At 44.1% G+C, this 19,018-nt stretch overlaps 1 pseudogene; it reads right to left on the bottom strand.

Moving 5' to 3' along the window:
* Positions 1-2,130: 2,130 nt before the first annotated feature.
* On the bottom strand, positions 2,131-6,514 carry LOC121779315 (annotated as a pseudogene).
* Between the last annotated feature and the right edge of the window lie 12,504 nt (positions 6,515-19,018).

Below are 19,018 nucleotides of genomic sequence, written 5' to 3' on the forward strand. Positions count from 1 at the left end.
TGGAGCATGCATGAACTGACTTACTACTCCAACAACATACGCGAGATCTGTCCTAGTGTGGGATAAGTAGATGAGCTTCCCAACCAATCGTTGATATCTCCATCGGTCGGCGAGTTTGGCTCCTTCACGAATCTGTAATCCATGGTTCTGGACCATTGGAGTGTCCACTGGTTTGCAGTCAATCATTCCGGTCTCTGCCAAAATATCAAGTACATATTTCCTCTGGTTGATGAAGATCCCTTGCTTTGATCGAAGTACTTCTATTCCCAGAAAATACTTTAGGTGTCCGAGGTCTTTCATCTCAAATTCCTTGGACAGGTTCTTCCTTAGTTGCTCTATTTCTTCTTCATCATCACCAGTGATAATCATATCATCAACATAAATAATGAGACAGGTAATCTTACCATTCTTCTCTTTGAGGAACAAGGTGTGATCTGAGTTGCTTTGGCAGTACTCATACTTCTTCATTACTTCGGTGAACCTCCCGAACCATGCTCTGGGAGATTGTTTGAGGCCATATAATGTCTTCTTGAGCTTGCACACGTCCCCATTCTGGAAGTCTCCAGTGAACCCAGGTGGGGGAACCATATAGACTGGTTTTGTCAATTCTCCATGCAAAAAAGCATTTGTCACATCGAACTGGTGTAGAGGCCAGTCTCGGTTAGCAGCTATTGAAAATAATACCCTTACTGTATTGATTTTGGCAACTGGCGAGAAGGTCTCTGCATAATCAACGCCATAAGTCTGGGTGTACCCTTTTGCTACTAGTCTTGCCTTATATCGGTCAATGGTTCCGTCAGGTCTTCTTTTTATCGTAAACACCCATCTACATCCCACTGTAGTAGCCCCTTCGGGTAGTGGACTGGCTTCCCAAGTCTTGTTCTTTAGCAAGGCATCCATCTCTACAAACATAGCATCCCTCCAGTGTTTCGTTTTCCATGCTTCTTCGGCGGTATAGGGAATTTCCTCTTCCTCGTAAAGTGCAGCTTCAAATGCCCTAGCCATTTTGGCCAAGTTTCCTTTCACAAAGTTGGCCATAGCGTACTGGCTTTTCCTGTCGGTTTTTTCTGGGGAGAACCTCTTTGGTGGAATTCCACGAGTACTTCGCGGTGGGAGGATATATCGACCTGTACCCTCGTCAAGGGTCGTGCTTCCATCAACAGTTTCTGTAACATGATCAGCAGTAGTGCTATCTTCTTGAGGGGGGTTAGAAATTACCTCAGGTGTTTCGGATATCGGTTGAGGCGAGATATCGGGTCGCGGTTGAGAGTTCTCTGGCGTGGTCGAGATTTGCTCCGCGACAGTGCTAGCCGATTTTGTTAAGTCGTTGTTGGAGTGATTTGACTCGGGCACAAACCAACTTAGGTAGTCTACTGTGTTACATGACTCACTCTCCCCCTGACTACTAAGTTGGGTGTGGTAATAGAACTCGGTTTCCAGGAAATTACAATTCATTGTGGTGACTACTCGTTTTGTAGCTGGGTCATAGCAACGATATCCCTTTTGGTTAATCCCGTAGCCCACAAATACGCACTTGGTAGCACAAGGTGACAGTTTTGTTCTTTCATGTTTCGGTATATGGACATAAACAGTACATCCAAAAACTCTTGGTTGGAGGTTGAGGTGTGTGGGTATTTTGCAAATTTTGGAAAGGGTGTCAAGGGGTGTTTTTTTGTTTAAGATTTTAGTAGGGAGTCGGTTTATGAGGTAGATGGAAGTCGCTATTGCCTCGGGCCAGAAGTGGGTAGGGACTTTGGACTCAAACATCAAGGCTCGGGTTATTTCAAGGATGGTTCTGTTTTTTCTTTCGGCTACCCCATTTTGTTCTGGTGTGTACGGGCAAGAGGTTTGGTGCATAGGCCTTTTTCGGTGAAGAAATCTGTCATTTTATGGTTCACAAATTCCCTCCCATTATCAGATCGAAGAGTTTTTATCGTGGTTTGGAACTGGGTTTGGACAAGGTTGAAGAAAATGATAAATTTATCAATTACTTCAGACTTGTGTTTTAAAAAATATATCCATGTCATCCTAGTGCAGTCATCTACGAAAATCACAAAGTATCTCAAACCATTCCCCCCAAAAATAGGTGCAGGACCCCACACATCAGCATGAACAAGGGAAAAAACAGAATTCATACAAGTATTTGTAGGTTTAAATGATTGTCTGTGGCTCTTGGCCAAAACACAAGTCTCACAAGCAAAATCTTTGGGAATAGAAAGTTTAGGAAAAAGTAAACTAAAATAACCAGGGGAAGGGTGTCCCAGTCGTTGGTGCCAGAGCCAAATCTCCCTTTTCGTGGACCCGTGTGCCAGCATCGCACTGCCTTGTTGAGCTATCTCATCCACGTAGTAGAGTCCTTGGCTCTCAGTGCCACGCCCAAGTATCTTCCTCGTCCGAATATCCTGCAAAATACAGAAGTCGGGATGCATCAGCAATGTACAGTTCAATTCCTTTGTTACATGGCTTATGGACATCAATCTTTGGGACAAGGTAGGAACATAGAGACAGATTGATAATCTTAAAGTTGGGGATATCTCGATGGTGCCCGCCCCAGCCACAGTAATCAATTCCCCGCTAGCAGTCTGGATGTAAGTTTTAGTAATATCACTAAAATCAATGAAATCACTTTTATTTGGGGTCATGGTGTCGGTTGCTCCACAATCAAATATCCACCCCCTTTTTTCATCCCAATTATCCCGTTTTACAGTAAATGCAGCGGAAATATGGTCTAAGGGCTCAAATTGGTTTTTCTGTGGGATAGGGTCAAATTGTATAACTTTTAAACAATCTGGGGGGTTTTCACAATAATCAATAGTCTGGGGACGTGCATGCAAAAGGTGGGGTACATTCTGTAATTTAGTAAAGTCTGGGGGAGTTAATAATAGTTTAGTGGGATTTGAGGGTATATGGTGAGAATAGGGGTTAGGGTTATCAATCCCTAACCCGTTACCTCCAACACTTGCGCCGCCTCCCCCTTGTCTGTTCCATGTCTTGCCGGCGTAGTTGCCGGCGCCAATCACTCCACCGCCGCCTCCGCTGGAAGCTTCTGGTTCCTCTCTTTGTTTCCCCCGACCGGTCAGATTGTCTCGATTCCCGGTCGTCATTTTGATTGCTTCGTCTCCGGCGGGAACTCCCACCGCCATCTTGGCCTTTGCCGTCTGCCGCTCTTCCCACCATTCGGGATAGCCGTGCAACTGAAAGCACGTGTCGCGGGTGTGTTTCTGCATCCCGCAGTGGGAACACCACAGTCGCGATTTGTCCACCGGTTTGCTCCCCGGGCGGTGTGCGGTGGTGGATTGACGCGGAGCTACGTTTCGGTGACCTTGTCGGTGTCCTTGTGCCGCCAATCCATGTCCAATTCCTTGTCTGTCCCCTCCTCCATGGCTGTGGGTGACAGAGTTTGGGGATTCCGGTGGCCCTAGGCGTCGTCGGGCCGCCTCCTTTTTAACCCACCCATAGGCGGTTTCTAGTGGAGGGGGCGACACTTCTTTGAGGATGTCTCGCCGGACTCCCTCGTGTTCGTTGTTTAGTCCTGCGAGAAATCGCAGCAGCCTCTTGGTGTTGGTGTAGGCTCTGAACTGGTTGACTCCTTTCTCACAGCAGTCGACCGGTTGTTTTTGGCACCGGTCAATATTGATCCACATCCCGTGGATTTTGCGGTAATACGTCTCCAGATCCATATTCCCCTGTTTGATTGTATTTGCTTTGTCTTCCAGGTCGTATACGAGGTAGAGATCAGCCTCGCTCTCGTATGTGGTGGCTAGGCTGTCCCAAATTGGCTTAGCCGATTGATGGTGGGCGAAGTCGGCAATAATATCGGTTTCGATATTATCCACAATCCAGGAGAAAACGATTAGATCCGTTTCCTCCCAGTCGTCATACTCCTTGCTTCCTGGCAATGGAGGCGATGGTTTTCCGGTTATATGGGAGTAGCCTCCCCTGCTCCCAATCGCAACCTTCATTAGCCGCGACCATAGAGGGTAATTTCCTCCATTGAGTTTGAACGCCATAGTTACGTTCTTACTCGCTCGTATTTTACTGCTTGATGACTCTGTTTCTGATTCTGTTGGTTTCTTGTCGTCTGACATTCTGGGATTATAGGATACTGATTTGAATTTGGTTTGCTCTCTGGTTTTTCTGATTTGGCCGAGACTGGTATGTGGTGGGCAATGATGAAACTAAACTCTGAGCCCTAATTCGATTCCTGCTCTGAAGCCATGATAAAATAGGTTAAGACACAGGTTTTGGGAATTGATTCCAGTCGATCTTATTCACAATTATGCAAGTATACACGCCTTTATATAGGCTCCCAAGAGTAATACACATAAGGTAAGTTCTATTGCCCTAACCCTAATTTCATATACATGGTAAGAATCAATTTGCTAATCTCCTATTTATTTTGATTGTAGGAAATCGGTATCTTGATCTTCCACAAGCTTTTCCTTCCAACACATTCCTTCTTCAATTCTCATTATGCCGCTGTTCATAAAGGACACCTTCTCCAGATCCTTTGCCCATTCTGATTCTTTGGAAATTTCATTCAAAGTAAAATCACCTGCTCTTACCATATATTTCCCCTCACATATCTTAAATGCCATACTTCTTACAAGATCATGCGTCTTCACGCATACCGTAGAAGCAGGACCAACACAATTTTCCAGTAGGCACACATTCACTAATTTATTCAATATGGAATGTCCTTGCTCAATTTGCGCTCTCCTTGTCTTTCTTTCATCCACCAACCCTTCTGAAATGAACTCTCTAACCAAATGCTCTCTCCATAATTCATAATCTTCAGCATATAATGTGCAATGCAGGAAACAATGTTGTAACGTATTGAACTCATTAGTCTGATTATATTGATTTCCATTCAACCGATCAAAACTATATTTCAATGCGTTATAAACTTCACCATCTCCCATGCCATCTTTTCCAGAGACACGTTCTTTTAGTCCTGCATAAGCATTTCTCCACATACGAATGGCTCTCTCGCCCACCATGCTTCCAGCCACTGTAACAATTCCTAGGGGCAGACCACCACACAATTTTGCCACAGATCTGGCAATTTCTTCTGCCGAAGAATCAAGTTCCATCTCATTTCTTAGCGTTTCATTGAACAATTCCCATGCCTCATGATGATGTAGAGTTTTCACTTGAAACACTTTTTGGCAACAAATTTGACGACACACTTCTAAGGAGCGAGTAGTTATAATCAGCCTAAAACACTCGACAGAAATGGGACATCCAACCTTTAAAAGATCAATATTTTCCCAGACATCATCTAATATCAGCACTGAATTCTTCATCTGAGACAAAGTTGTATGGAGTCTTGCCGCCCTTTTATGTCTTCATTATCCTCACCGACAAGGTCCACACCTATAAAACGTGCTATTTTATCTTGTAAAGTTGTAACTCTAAATTCTTGAGAGACTGTAACCCAAATTACATGTCCCTGAGAATGTTGGAGGAGTTGATTGTGAATGTGCTTTGCCAGTGTTGTTTTGCCCACACCACCCATACCATAAACACCAATGCTCGACAATTGCCCACTCTCCAAAAGTTTCAAAATCATTTCCAAATTTTCATTAAAAGCTTTACCAACCATCCCATTTGTCAACAACTTATCTACCCTACTTCCACAAACATCAAGGACAAGTTCACCGAAATTCCGACTTTGCTCAACAAGCGTGTCAACCTCACCATTTAGTTTATCTGGTAACCCTCCATCCATCAGTCTCACAATAAATCCTTCAGATTCCACTTGAGTCCCCAACTCAATAACTTGCTTCTCAATGGACCTGACTTCTTCCAACCAATCTTCAACTTCGCGCTTCCTTTTCTTTCGACCAGAAAGCTCTGATTTCTTGATTTCCTCCTCAACATCAGATGCCTTAGCACCCAATGACTTCAACTTTTTCTGCAGAGTTTTTAGATTGAGCTCAAACTCCTTTATACTTTTGAGATTGTTGTGTGCATTATCCGCCGTTTGTTCCACCAACTTTGACAAAATTGACTCCCACACCTTTGTCAAAATTGGCTCGAAAATCTGGCTTAACATTTTAACCACTTTGCTCTTCCCAGATAAAACACATACCAAAAAAACAATTATTTGATGAGAAAAATAGCTACAATATCACTTTTCTAGCGATCATATATCCATTCCAAAAATGAATTTGTAATTAATGAACAAAGTAGAAATCCAATATATGTTGAATAAGTCCTCATGATACTATATTTCTATGCAATCTACAAGTAAGATGATTATTCAGAATTTCCTTCATTTTACATGTAAGAAAAATTAAAACTTTCGTTTCCTGAAGCCTTGTGTATTATATTTGCAAAATCTTGTAAAATTGTAAACAACCAAATTAAAGCAGAGATGCAAATTAGTACTTATGAGAGTTGTTACCTGATGGATGTGAAAGGCTGAGCTGAGGTTGAACAGATCTACAAAGAGAGAATCACAAGCAGTAAATAAGACAGTACAAAAAGGACGAGAGATTCAGTAAAGTAGATGTTGAGTTGGACACATTTGCTTTTCCAAAAGTAAAGTTATTATACAGCCATTTTGGTAATGTGATTGCCTTTCCAAAAGTAAAGTTATTATACAGCCATTTTTGGTAATGTGATTGCCTTTCCAAAAGTAAAGTTATTAGGCCATCCACTACGCTGTCTCTATACCGTCCCTTAAACCGTCTCTTAACTACTATTTGAGCACTATTTGAGGGTCTCACTGTCCTTTTTTCCTCCATCCCTTAACTAAGGGACGGAACCTGCAACGCTCCGTCTCTTAACCGTCTCTATACCGTCCCTTAATTACTATTCATTCAATTTCATTTAGAATTTTTTTTTCTACCCAATTCAATTTAAACAAACACACTTTATTAAAAAACACACAAACTAAATAAACACACAAAATAAAAAAGACACAAAATAAAAAAACACACAAAATAAAAAAAACTACTCCGCCGGCGAATCATCCTCTGGAGGCGGTCGAGGTTTAGGGGGTGTCGGAAGGTCAAGTTGTGCTGCCATAGCAACAATTCCGTTCCACCAGGCCGTGAATTGGGCGTACGAGAAGTGGGAAGTGTCCGCCATTGTGGTTGAGAGAAAATTTAGATGATAGGAAGAATAGATGTGTAGTTGTGTGTGAAATGAGGATGAGTTTAGGAGTATTTATAGAGTAAAAAAATTAATAAAAAATCAAAAAAATTATTAAAAAAAAACAAAAAAACGGTATTATTACAGTTACAAATTTTTTTTTTATTTAAATTTGAATTTTTTTTAAAAAAATATTTATTGCGTCAGCACGTGACGACGCCCACTCGCGGGCCGGCAAGTGGGCGTCACGCATGACGCCGGGTTGCTCCACGTCGCCTCGGCGCGCGGCGAGACAGCCCGTCTCGTGGCTCGCCGGGACGAGACGCGGGACGAGATGGAGGCTGCAACGCGTTGCGCCGGCGTCCCGTCTCGCCGGGACGAGACGCGAGACGCCGGCGAGACCCATAGTGGATGGTCTTATACAGCCATTTTTGGTAATGTGATTGTGATAGATTGCACCACTCGTACGAAGTTAATCGTACCAGAGTTGGCGAGAGGTTCACCGGATAGGGTTAGGTTCGTTCGCGGGAAATTCCCATCGAGCATCCTAAGGTTTCGTCCAACTAGGGTTTGGACGAGAGAATATTGCAGAAAATAAAATACGGAAAGTTAGGAAAATTCTATTGTATTGATATCTTGATGTTTCAATGCACATAATCCTTATTTATAATTCTAAGGACCTTAGGTTTGATTCGACTAGATCATTCTGGAAAAAAGAACCAACAAGAAAACCCGAAACGGAGCTTATATTACGCTCGACTCAAAAAGTTCCAAAATTAACTAAAGCAACAATATCAAAAATAATAAAATACTAAAATAACGATAATTAACGTGAAACAAAATCCTTGAACCATGCTGGTTTCCCTGCTTGCCTCACGGAGCGTCTTGGTTCCTCTGTCACACTTCTTTTTTCCTCGCTGCTGTCGTCCGCTGGTTCTTCTGTCAGCACCGGCGCCTCCATGGATGTCGGAAGCGATGTATCTGTATCAGCCCCCTCCCGGTTAAGAACCTCCTTGTCCTCAAGGAGCGACAGAAAATGGCGGGTAATCACCGCAAGTGGCTCCCATGTCGCCGCATATTCCTCCTCGTCGGACCACTGAACCAATACCTGCTCAACGACCTGCCCATCCCGCAGCGCAACACGGCGGTCCAATATTTTTGAAGGACAAACCACTGAGCGTCCCCCCACAAACTCTGATGGTAGATCGACTATTGCCTCCGACAAACCACCTTCAATATAGGGTCGGAGTAAACTTACATGAAAGACATTGTGAATCCGAGAGCCCTGCGGAAGTTGAAGGCGATAAGCTACTTGTCCAATTTTCTACGTGATCGGGAACGACTCATAATAACGGCGTGCTAGCTTTGCCGATAAAGGTTTTACCACCAAGTGTTGTCTGTACTGCTGCAATTTAAGGACCTTGTCACCAACCTGAAATTGGACATCTCGTCTATGTTTGTTCGCGCTAGCACGCATACGCTGCTGAGCACGTTCCAAGTTCTTTCTCAGCTCCACCAGCAGCTCCGACCGCTGCGCATTCAGTTCTGCGACCACTGGCTCGTGGTGAATTCTACCCACCTAAGGCTGCACTGTGACGAGAGGCAGGGGGTCACGGCCATAAAGAGCCTGGAAATGAGAGGTGTCGATGCTCTCATTGTGGAAATAGTTAAAAGCCAGTTCAGCCCACGGAAGGAAATTTGCCCATTTCGTCGGGCGATCAGCAGCAAAGGCGTGTAAATACTGCTCCAAACCGCGGTTACGCACCTCCGTTTGACCGTCAGATTGTGGATGATACGCCGTCGAGAAGTGTAGCTTTGTTCCACTAAGACGCAACATGTCTTGCCAAATATCTCCCAAAAAAATTGGATCGCGATCGGATACCAAAGTCTTGGGGAACCCATGATGTTTGACCACCGCTTCAATGAATAAACGGGCAACTCGCAAGGCATCAAAACGGGCTGGGAGCGGGGCGAAATGAGCATACTTCGACAAACGATCCACCACCACCATAATGGTCGTATACCCCTTAGACAGTGGCAATCCCACGATAAAATCCATTGATACATCTTCCCATACCTGCGACGGAATCGGAAAAGGTTGTAGTAATCTAGCAGGCTTCTGCGTAGAATATTTCGTAGTTTGATAAGTGACACAAGAAGCAACAAAGGCTTTCACGTCCTGGCGCATATTAGGCCAATAAAAGAAAGCATTTAGGCGACGGAGCGTCCCGTCGAACCCCGGATGCCCTGCCTGCGGCGTGCTATGATGCTCATATAACAATACCTCACGCAGAGGGGAATCCTTACTCACCACAATTCGGCGTCCCTAGTAAATCAGACCGTCCACCATGGAGAACTTGGGATCTTCCGTGCTTGCTTCAATCTGACTCCGTAAGGCGCGGCGACAGCCGTTTCCTCCCGGAGCAGCCGCACTATATCTGGCATAGGGTGGGCAATTGCAGTCAAGAGTGCAGCATCCGCGTCCACCTCCTCATCTCTGCACGAAAGCGCGTCAACCACTTTATTGGCCGCACCAGACTTGTACTCGATCAAGAACTTGTATCCCATTAATTTACGCACATAGAGGTGTTGTTCCGGCGTCTATATGACCTGCTACAGGAGTTCCCCAGGGCTCTTCTGATCACTCCATATCACAAATTCCCTACCCAAGAGATACTGACGCCATTTCTGCACGGCCTCAACTATAGCATATAATTCCTTGTGATAAGTCGAGGCGCTTCTGCGGCGGGGCCCCAATTTTTTGCTGAAGAAAGCCAAAGGATGCCCATTTTGCACGAGAACAGCTCCAATGCCGAAATTAGAAGCATCTGTCTCCAAATAAAAGGTCTTGGAAAAATCCGGCAGGTGAAGGATCGGGGCGGTGGTCATCGCGCGTTTCAGCGCGTCGAAGCTCTCCGTTGTTGATGGCGTCCATGAAAAAGAATCCTTCTTTAGGAGATCCGTGAGTGGCGCAGCAATGACCGCATAATGTGCGATAAAGTGACTGTAGTACCCGGTCAGCCCCAAAAATCCTCTAAGTTGCTTAACTGTTGTCGGGGTGGGCCAGGCGAGCATCGCCTTGATTTTGGTGGGGTCGGCTTTGAGCTGGCCCTCAGTAATAAGGTGTCCCAAATAATCCACTGCGGTGCTGCAGAAAGTGCACTTGGACAGCTTAACAAAGAAGCGATGGGCTTCCACGATAGATAAAACTTGGTCAACGTGAGTACCGTGGGATTCCTTAGTCGGGCTGTACACCTATATGTTGTCAATGTGAGTACTGTGGGATTCCAAGAATACAATAACCGACTTCCACAAGAGAGGCCGAAATATGCAATTCGTGGCGGGCTGAAAGGTTGACGGGGCGTTGGTCAAGCCCAAAGGCATAACCAAAAACTCAAAATGACCATCATGCGTGCGGAACACGGTCTTGTATGTGTCCGACTCATGCATCCGAATTTGGTGATACCCTGAACGGAGCTTCAATTTGGTGAAGAAACGAGCTGCACCCAATTAATCATAAAGCTCGTCTGCCGTCGGGATGGGAAAGTGATCCGGAACGGTGTCCTTATTCAAGGCGCGATAATCGATGCAAAATTGAAAAGTACCATCCTTCTTTCGAACCAAAAGAACCGAGGAAGAGAGGGCTTTGACTGCGTTGAATGACACCCTGGTCCAACATATCCTTAACCTATTTTTCGATCTCATTTTTATGAAAATAAGGATATATGTAAGGTCGAACGTTCACCGGTTTGGAGTTAGGCGGAAAGTGAATCCGATAGTCAAATTGGCGGACCGGAGGCAACCCGCTGGGAAGCTGGAAAACTGTCGAATGGTTGGTGAGGACGGCCGTGACAGCCACAGGCAGATTTGCTGGGAAGGTAATTTGCAGTGATGGAGGCTCCAGCTCCGCTGCCTCTGGAGTCGGGATCAGTTCGTACAGCTCAAATAAAGAGCCGTGCGTCACGAGGGAAGCGAAAGAAGTCAACGAGAGCTGAGTAAGTGCTGGTGTTGCTCCCGAAAGAATGATCAACTCATTGCCACGAACAAACTCCATAGATTTAGTAACAAAATCCGTAGTCACCCGACCGAGAGATTCCAGCCACTCCATGCCCAATATAACATCGGGACCGTGAATGGGCAGGACGTGCAAATCAATAGCGAACGGCGTACCTTGCATTATCAGATTGGTAGCCTTACACATGTGCGAGCATAACAGAGACTCGCCTTTTCCGACGTAGACTCGGAATGGTTTGACAGCCGTGAGGGGAATTTAGACTGCACTCGGTGTCCACCAAGACCGACATGGGTTCAGACTCGATTACACCCGAAAGAGTGAGGGATTTAGACTGTCGTCGGCCCTCCATTGCCAACAAGTGAGATAGGTCGGCGGTAATTACCTCCTCAGGGTTCTTCCGTGAGAACAATCGGGTCATCCTCGTCCTCGGGCACACCCATGTAGGCTAGGAATTGATGCTTGCAAACATGTCCAGTCACCCATTTTTCGGGGCAGTAGAAGCAGAGGCCTAGCCTCCGACGCTCAGCCTTATCCGCCGCAGAGAGCCGAACAACTGGAGTGGTAGCAATGTCCTGTGGACGTGGTGTGGGGTAGGTGGGCTTCCCAACCTGAGCCGGCAATGCCTGGCTGACCGGTGTCGTCGGTAGGGCAGACGGGCGGTTGTCCCGCGGATGCCATTGCTGACGAGAGAAAGAGGCTGGTTACTGGGATAAGTCGGGCCGACACGCTGCGATCTGGACAGCCAATGTAAAGGCCGCGGCTAGAGAGGCGGGGTGATGTAGGAGGACTTCGTCTTGGATCGGTTGTTTCAGACCGACAACATACAAGTCAAGCAAAATATGGTCAGGAACACCTACAGCTTTTGTCTGTAATTTCTCAAAAGCTAACTGATATTTAGAAACCGTACCTGTCTGCTGCAGTTTCTTGAGGAGACCCACATGACTGACATAGCATTGGGGTCAAAACGACGTCGCACATCATCGAGAAATTCATACCACGTGACAAACTCGTGGCTGGAGCAGTAATTCCAGATCCAATCCGCGACACCCGGTTCAAAAAGCATGATCACATAGTGTAATCGTTGCGCCTCTGGAGTGCCCACATGATCGAAGTAGTGCTACGACTCCCCGAATCCAATTATTAACCTCCGTTCCGTCAAATCGCGGGGTTTCCATCTGTATCTTATGCTGCCTCTGTTCAGTAGGTCCCGCTTCTCCGGAGCGAAAGGTTACGGTGTGCCCCAACAGGAGGACGCGCTCACCATTTGAGGGCGCGACAGCGGCAATCTGTTCAACGACCTCTGATCTGGTTGATTGAACTGCCACGGTTGAGACGACGATTGTAAGGGCCTGGTAACTGTTGTAATCAGACTCCCCGCGTCTGAAAACACATGGAATGGCAAGGAGCTCGGTTGAGGCATGCCTAGGGTTTGGGGTACCCCTGAAAAGAATGGTGGTCGTGTGGGGCCCATGGAAGGGGCGCCGACCGAGATAGTAGGCGTGTATGTAAACAGTGGTAAGGTTCCCGTAGAAGGCACCGAATAAGTCCCGGAGAAAGGCGGCGGCGGCGGCCGTCCCACGAATAACTCGTTGCTGGGACGAAAATCATGGCCATCCATTCTAGCCGTCAACTCACTAATCATAGCGGTGAGTTGCACCAATTGAGATGACAGAGCGTCAACCGGTGATTCGATCGTCGTACCCGATGGCGGCTGTGGTAGGATTGAGCCGTTACCTTCAGACCTAGCGGCGCCAGAGTTGCTTACTGCCATGATCGCCGATATACCATGGAAGGAAGAGAACAAGTGAAAGCATCAGATGGTACAAAGTTAATCGTACCGGAGTTGGCGAGAGGTTCGCCGGATAGGGTTAGGTTCGTTTGCGGGAACTTCCCGTCAAGCAGCCTAGGGTTTCATCCAACTAGGGTTTGGACGAGAGAATATTGCAGAAAATAAAATACGGGAAGTTAGGAAAATTCTGTTGTATTGATATCTTGATGTTTCAATGCACAAAATCCCTATTTATAATTCTAAGGACTCTAGGTTTGGTTCGATTCGATCATTCCGGGAAAGAACCAACAAGAAAACCGAAACAGAGTTTATATTACGCTCGACTCAAAAAGTTCCAAAATTAACTAAAGCAACAATATCAAAAATAATAAAATACTAAAATAACGATAATTAACTTGAAACATAATCCTTGAACCATGTCGGTTTCCCTGCTTGCCTCGCGGAGCGTCTTGGTTCCTCTGTCACACTTCTTTCTTCCTCGCTGCTGTCGTCCGCTGGTTCTTCCGTCAGCACTGGCGCCTCCATGGATGTCGGGAGCGCTGTATCTGTATCAAACACGGATTGAACGAACAAATAGAAGAACAAGATAAACCCTAGTTGAGGTGCTAGAGGCAATTTCCGCCAGAACGGGAATGAGAATAAGTTTATACTTTATTTCTCAATTATGAAAATACTATAGAATTCTATTATTTATAAAATTCTAAATACTAAACATATCTTGCTAATCAAGCAAGATAATTAAATAAAAAAACATACAAAAGATATGGAAAATTGTTTTCAAACTCTTTGGAAAAAATTTACCCTTTTTTCATCCATCAATCATTGCAATGCATGCTCGAAAATGTATAATGTCGCAACTATGTTGAAAGCCTGGGCTCACGTTGCATTGCTATTACTGTTGATTTTGATTCACATCACGTCATCTTCTTTGCGGGGTGTTCGGTGCCACTCATCACGAGCAGAATGAGGGAGGCTCACTGGTTGGCGCTGGAGGTGGATGGGCGTTGTTTCATATTTTGCACATCACGTAGGCAAAATGTTAATATCATCTAAACAAACCCACAAATGTGTTAAAATGAAACTTTTGCAGTACTACTATTTTTTATGCAAACTTCAAACTTTTCGTATCAACACGAAACAACTATAAAACATTTTGCATATTGCAAATGAAAAGTAGTAGTAGTATATTTCTTTTTTGCTTATGCGTCATGTATCATGTAATTACAAAACATGAATCTAGAAAACATTTGCGCCAAAAACTTACATAAGAACCTGATCAGCCTTGGAAAGTACAGAAGAAACGAGAGAGGTTGGGATCGTCCAACTTCAATGAATCCCATAATTCTTGGTTCAATATTATCTTACAGAGTCGAGGCACACGCATATCCCCAAACACAGGAAATTTGTTCATCAATCTTGGGCACTTTGTTATGGTCATAAGTTGAATGGAGTTGCAAATGATGGTTGTTCCCTTGCATAGGCTCTTCAGTCTTGGAAGCTCTTTCAACTTCAACTTTTTAAATTTAGGTAGGGTGAGGGTATCTGTTCCTTCATCTTCGAATATCTCTTCTATTTCTCCACACTTTCTCACAGAAATAACTTAAATGTTGGGAACTCCTGATAGTAGTATCCCCACCTTCCTCAGTCTTGGCAGCTTACGTAACCATAAGTAATTTAATTTAGGGAGGGTGAGGGAACTTGTTCCTTCATCTTCGAATATCTCTTCTATTTCTTCACACTCTCTCATGTCAATATCTTCGAAGTTGGGAACTCCTGATAGTGGTATCGTCATCTTGTTAGAGCATCTCCAATGCACGGATGTCCCACTCGGACATCCACTAGTACTTCCCAAAAACACCTCCTGCCACGTCACTAGGACTTCCCATCCCACTGACACGTCACTAGGACTTCCCCTGAACAATCCACCATTCCCATCGCCCTTCCCATTAGGACTTCCCGCAATTAAAAAAAAATCACAAATTCACAAATAAAGCAATTTACGTTTACGGAAATAAAATTTCAACACGAATACGAACGGGAAAAATTAACAACTTCATTAAAAAAAACATACATGATTCGAAAAAAAAATAACCACATCAACGTCAACCCCTCCGCGTCCAAACCTATTATCATGTTGAAGTCGAACATGTGCATCTGTTTGCCGCATGTCGGCAAATGCACGCATCCGCTCGACCTCTCCATGAGGTACCCCCATATTCACATTCGCGGTGGCCACGCCGTGACTTGGACCTGCACCCGTATCATCTTCATTGGTCCACTGAGTCAGTTCCGCAGCTTCATTTTCGACAATCATGTTGTGCATTATGATACATGCGTACATGACATCGCCGATGTTGGGAATATACCACTGCCGTGCAGGACCCTTCACTACCGCCCATCGACTCTGGAGCACACCAAATGCCCGCTCCACATCCTTGCGTGCTGCTTCCTGACGGCTCGCAAAGTATCTCTTCTTTTGTCCGAGCGGATGCTTGATTGTCTTCACAAAGACGGGCCAGTTTGGGTATATCCCATCCGCCAAATAGTATCCCATATTGTACTGGTTGTCGTTGGCGACGAAACTGATGGCGGGACCAACTCCATTGCACTGATCGTTGAACAGGGGCGACGACTGGAGAACGTTGATGTCGTTGTTCGACCCGGCGACTCCAAAATAAGCATGCCATATCCACCGCCGGTAGTCAGCTACAACTTCAAGGATCATCGTGAGATGCTTGGCTTTGAAGCCGGTAGTGTACATCCCCTTCCAGGCGGAGGGGCAGTTCTTCCACTCCCAATGCATACAATCTATGCTGCCCAACATCCCAGGGAACCCGTGCACCGACCCATGCATATCTATCAGCCTCTGGCAGTCTTCAGGGCTCGGACTCCGAAGATACCGCTCCCCGAATATCGCTCTCATGCCCGCGCAAAAATTCTGCAGACACTCGACGGCTGTCGACTCGCCAATGTGGAGGTACTCGTCGAACATGTCGGCCGCGCCTCCGTACGCCAGTTGTCTGATTGCGACAGTGCACTTCTGTAAGTGCGTGAGTCCGTGTTTGCCAACTGCATCCTCCCTGATCCTAAAATACAGGTATCTTCTCTCTAAAGCACCCACGATATGCATAAACAGCGGACGATGCATCCTAAAACGTCGCCGGAATAAGGCATCCCCAAAATGAGGCTGCGGAGCGAAGTAGTCCTGATACAACCGAATATGTGCAGCACGCTGGTCACGGGGTATTGTAGTTCATTAACACAAGTGGTGCGAATGAAATGAAGTTCAACGAGCCGTATATATAGAGTTTTTATATAAAAAAAATTATAACTCGGACGTCCGCGGCGGACGTCCGACCCACGCCACAATGGCGGACGTCCACCCGCCCGTCGCGCGGATATCCGAGGACATCCGACGTCCATACGGGACGTCCGTATCCGACTGTATGTGTTACAATGGAGGACGTCCCGGTCGCCCGTCGCGGAAGTCCGACCGGACGTCCGCCATTGGAGATGCTCTTACACTTGTCAATTCTTAACTTTGTCAGAGAGGAAAACACAGGTCGTGCAAGTGCAGCTGATGCTTCTATTTCCCCCTTTTCTTTCGACCAGAAAGCTCCGAGTTCTTGATTTCCTCCTCAACATCAGATGCCTTAGCACACAATGACTTCAACTTCTTCTGCTGAGCTTTTAGAATGAGCTCAAAGTCCTTTATACTTTTCACATTATGTTGTGCATTATCCGCCGTTTGTTCCACTACCTTGGACAAAAATGATTCCCCCAGCTTCGTAAAAATCGACTCTAAAATCCGGCTTAACATCTTCACCACTTTGCTATTCCCAGAGAAAAAATAAACCAAAAACAATAAATATTTGATGAGAAGAATAGCCACAATCTCAGTTTTCTAGCGATCATCTATCGAGTGTGAAAATGAATTTGCGAGTAACGAACAATGTATAAATGCAATATATGTTGAATATGTGAACATGATGCTAAGCGCTAGCAATGTACAAGCAAGATGTTAGAGTGGAGTCTAATACATATGATTGTTCAAAATTTCCTTCATTTTACATGTACTAGAAATTAAAGTTTTCATTTCCCGCAGTAATATTCACAAGATTTTGTAAAATTCAAATAAAAGCAGAGATGTAAACTATTGTTACCTGAGAGATGTGAAAAGCTGAGCTGAGATTGAATAGATTTGCAGATCAAAACAGATCTCGGACTCTGTCTTGCAGTTTTCCGATTGTCCAATAGATATCGCCTTTTACCTCCTTCGATGAGTATCGTCTTTTTCTCTTTCAAACTTCTTTTTATTCTTCTTCTTCTTCCCATTAGACTCAGACATTAGAAAGCTGAGATTTTGCTTAGACATTGTCGATTCATTTATAATTTGACGCTCGATTCGATTGGGAATTTGTATATTATCATATCATGGATCATGGACAGCTTGTTTTTATCTACTACTACATGGCTTTTTTTTTATTATAAGGGACTGTGTTAAATAAATTAAATAAATATAAAATGAAATAGGAAAAAGTATAAAGTATTAAAGAGATCAAAGTAAATGTTTTATCGTTTGCTAAACAGAAAATAATTCAACTCTAAAAAAGAATACGACTTAACTTAGTTGAAACCGAAAGAGTGCTAGTTCTTAGAGCACTAGCAATGGAAGGGCCCTCCCATAATGCCCTTCTTTTTTTATTATTTCCACATCATCAATTTTTGGAGGGCCTATCTTCTCATAATGGTAGGGCCCTCCCATTTCCATTTCATTTCCACATCATCATTTATTTTGTTTTAAATTTGTAGCACTTGTATTTTTAATATGTTATCAAATTAAATAAATTTAAATGCAAAAAAGTATTAATACGCAAATCTTCGTTGTATTACAAAATTGGAAAATAGAATACAGCGAGATGCAAATTTAAAAAAACCTACATTTAAAAAAAAACAGAAAATAACAAACCAACAAAAACACAAATAAAAACCTAGAAAAAAACACGATGAAGTACACAGATAAGACTCAAGCGTCGTCGTCTTCGGAATGCTGACCCAATTGTTTCTTTATCTTGTTGATAGCTTTCCAGATGTCTGCTTTGACACGATCATCCGATTCATCTCGATACCGCTTGTACAACTTATGCAACTTGTAGAACTTATACAACTTGTCGGAATTCATTTTGTAGAGAGAGAAAATGTAGAATGAGAAGATGGATGAAGGGAAGTGGAGGGATGAATGAAAATGATGGGGAGTGGATGTGTATATAGAGGAATTAAATTAAATTTTAAAAAAAATACGTGCAAAAGGCCTATGATCGGCCCTTCCTCCACAATGGAGAGCAGATCAAAGGGCCTTACTCATCGGCCAAGGCCGATATATCGGCCCATATGGAGAGAGAAGGAATGGCCTATCATAGGCCCTTTTTCCACTATGGTTGGCCGATGGGGGCCGATCGGGAGGGCCTCTCCATCGGCCAACCATTGCTAATGCTCTTATAACAATTTTGATGAATCTGTTAGCTCATACTCCCTCTGTCTCTTTATAAGAGTCTTAATTAGTTTCGTTACTGATTTTAAGAAATGTAAAGAAAAGTTTGTTGAATAAGTTAATTGAGTCTCATTTGTGTATATTAACTTTTATAATGAATGAAATTGGTTGGTGGAATGCGATGCCTACTTACTAGAGTAAAAGTGAAATGAGAATCTTAACGAGGGAGGAAGTTAGTAGTTTCTACTTTTTAAAATTTTTTTTTGATAAATCTGTAATATTAGCTCAATTGTATTTTATATCATTTAATTGAAAGTTTAATTATGAAACAAAAAATCCATTAATACTAAAAAAAGATCAAATTTGACATGAAGTAATAGTACTTAATTGTCGCTGTTACTCTTATAATGAAAAGAGTTTTCCTTGAAGGTTCCAGATCTTCATTTTGCTATTTATATCAACGCTTACTATCAGAAACATCTTCAAGGCTAAACCAGAGTTGATTTTAACAAGAAAAGAATGAGATTTTGAAGATGCAATGATCTGGTACATGTGTGATCAGCTAAAATAAAAATGGCTGCTTTGTCATTAACTGTTTCTTTTAGTGGTTTTTGCTGAATGA

Source organism: Salvia splendens, chromosome 19 (assembly GCF_004379255.2).
Source record: "Salvia splendens isolate huo1 chromosome 19, SspV2, whole genome shotgun sequence".
Classification (NCBI taxonomy): Eukaryota; Viridiplantae; Streptophyta; class Magnoliopsida; order Lamiales; family Lamiaceae; genus Salvia; species Salvia splendens.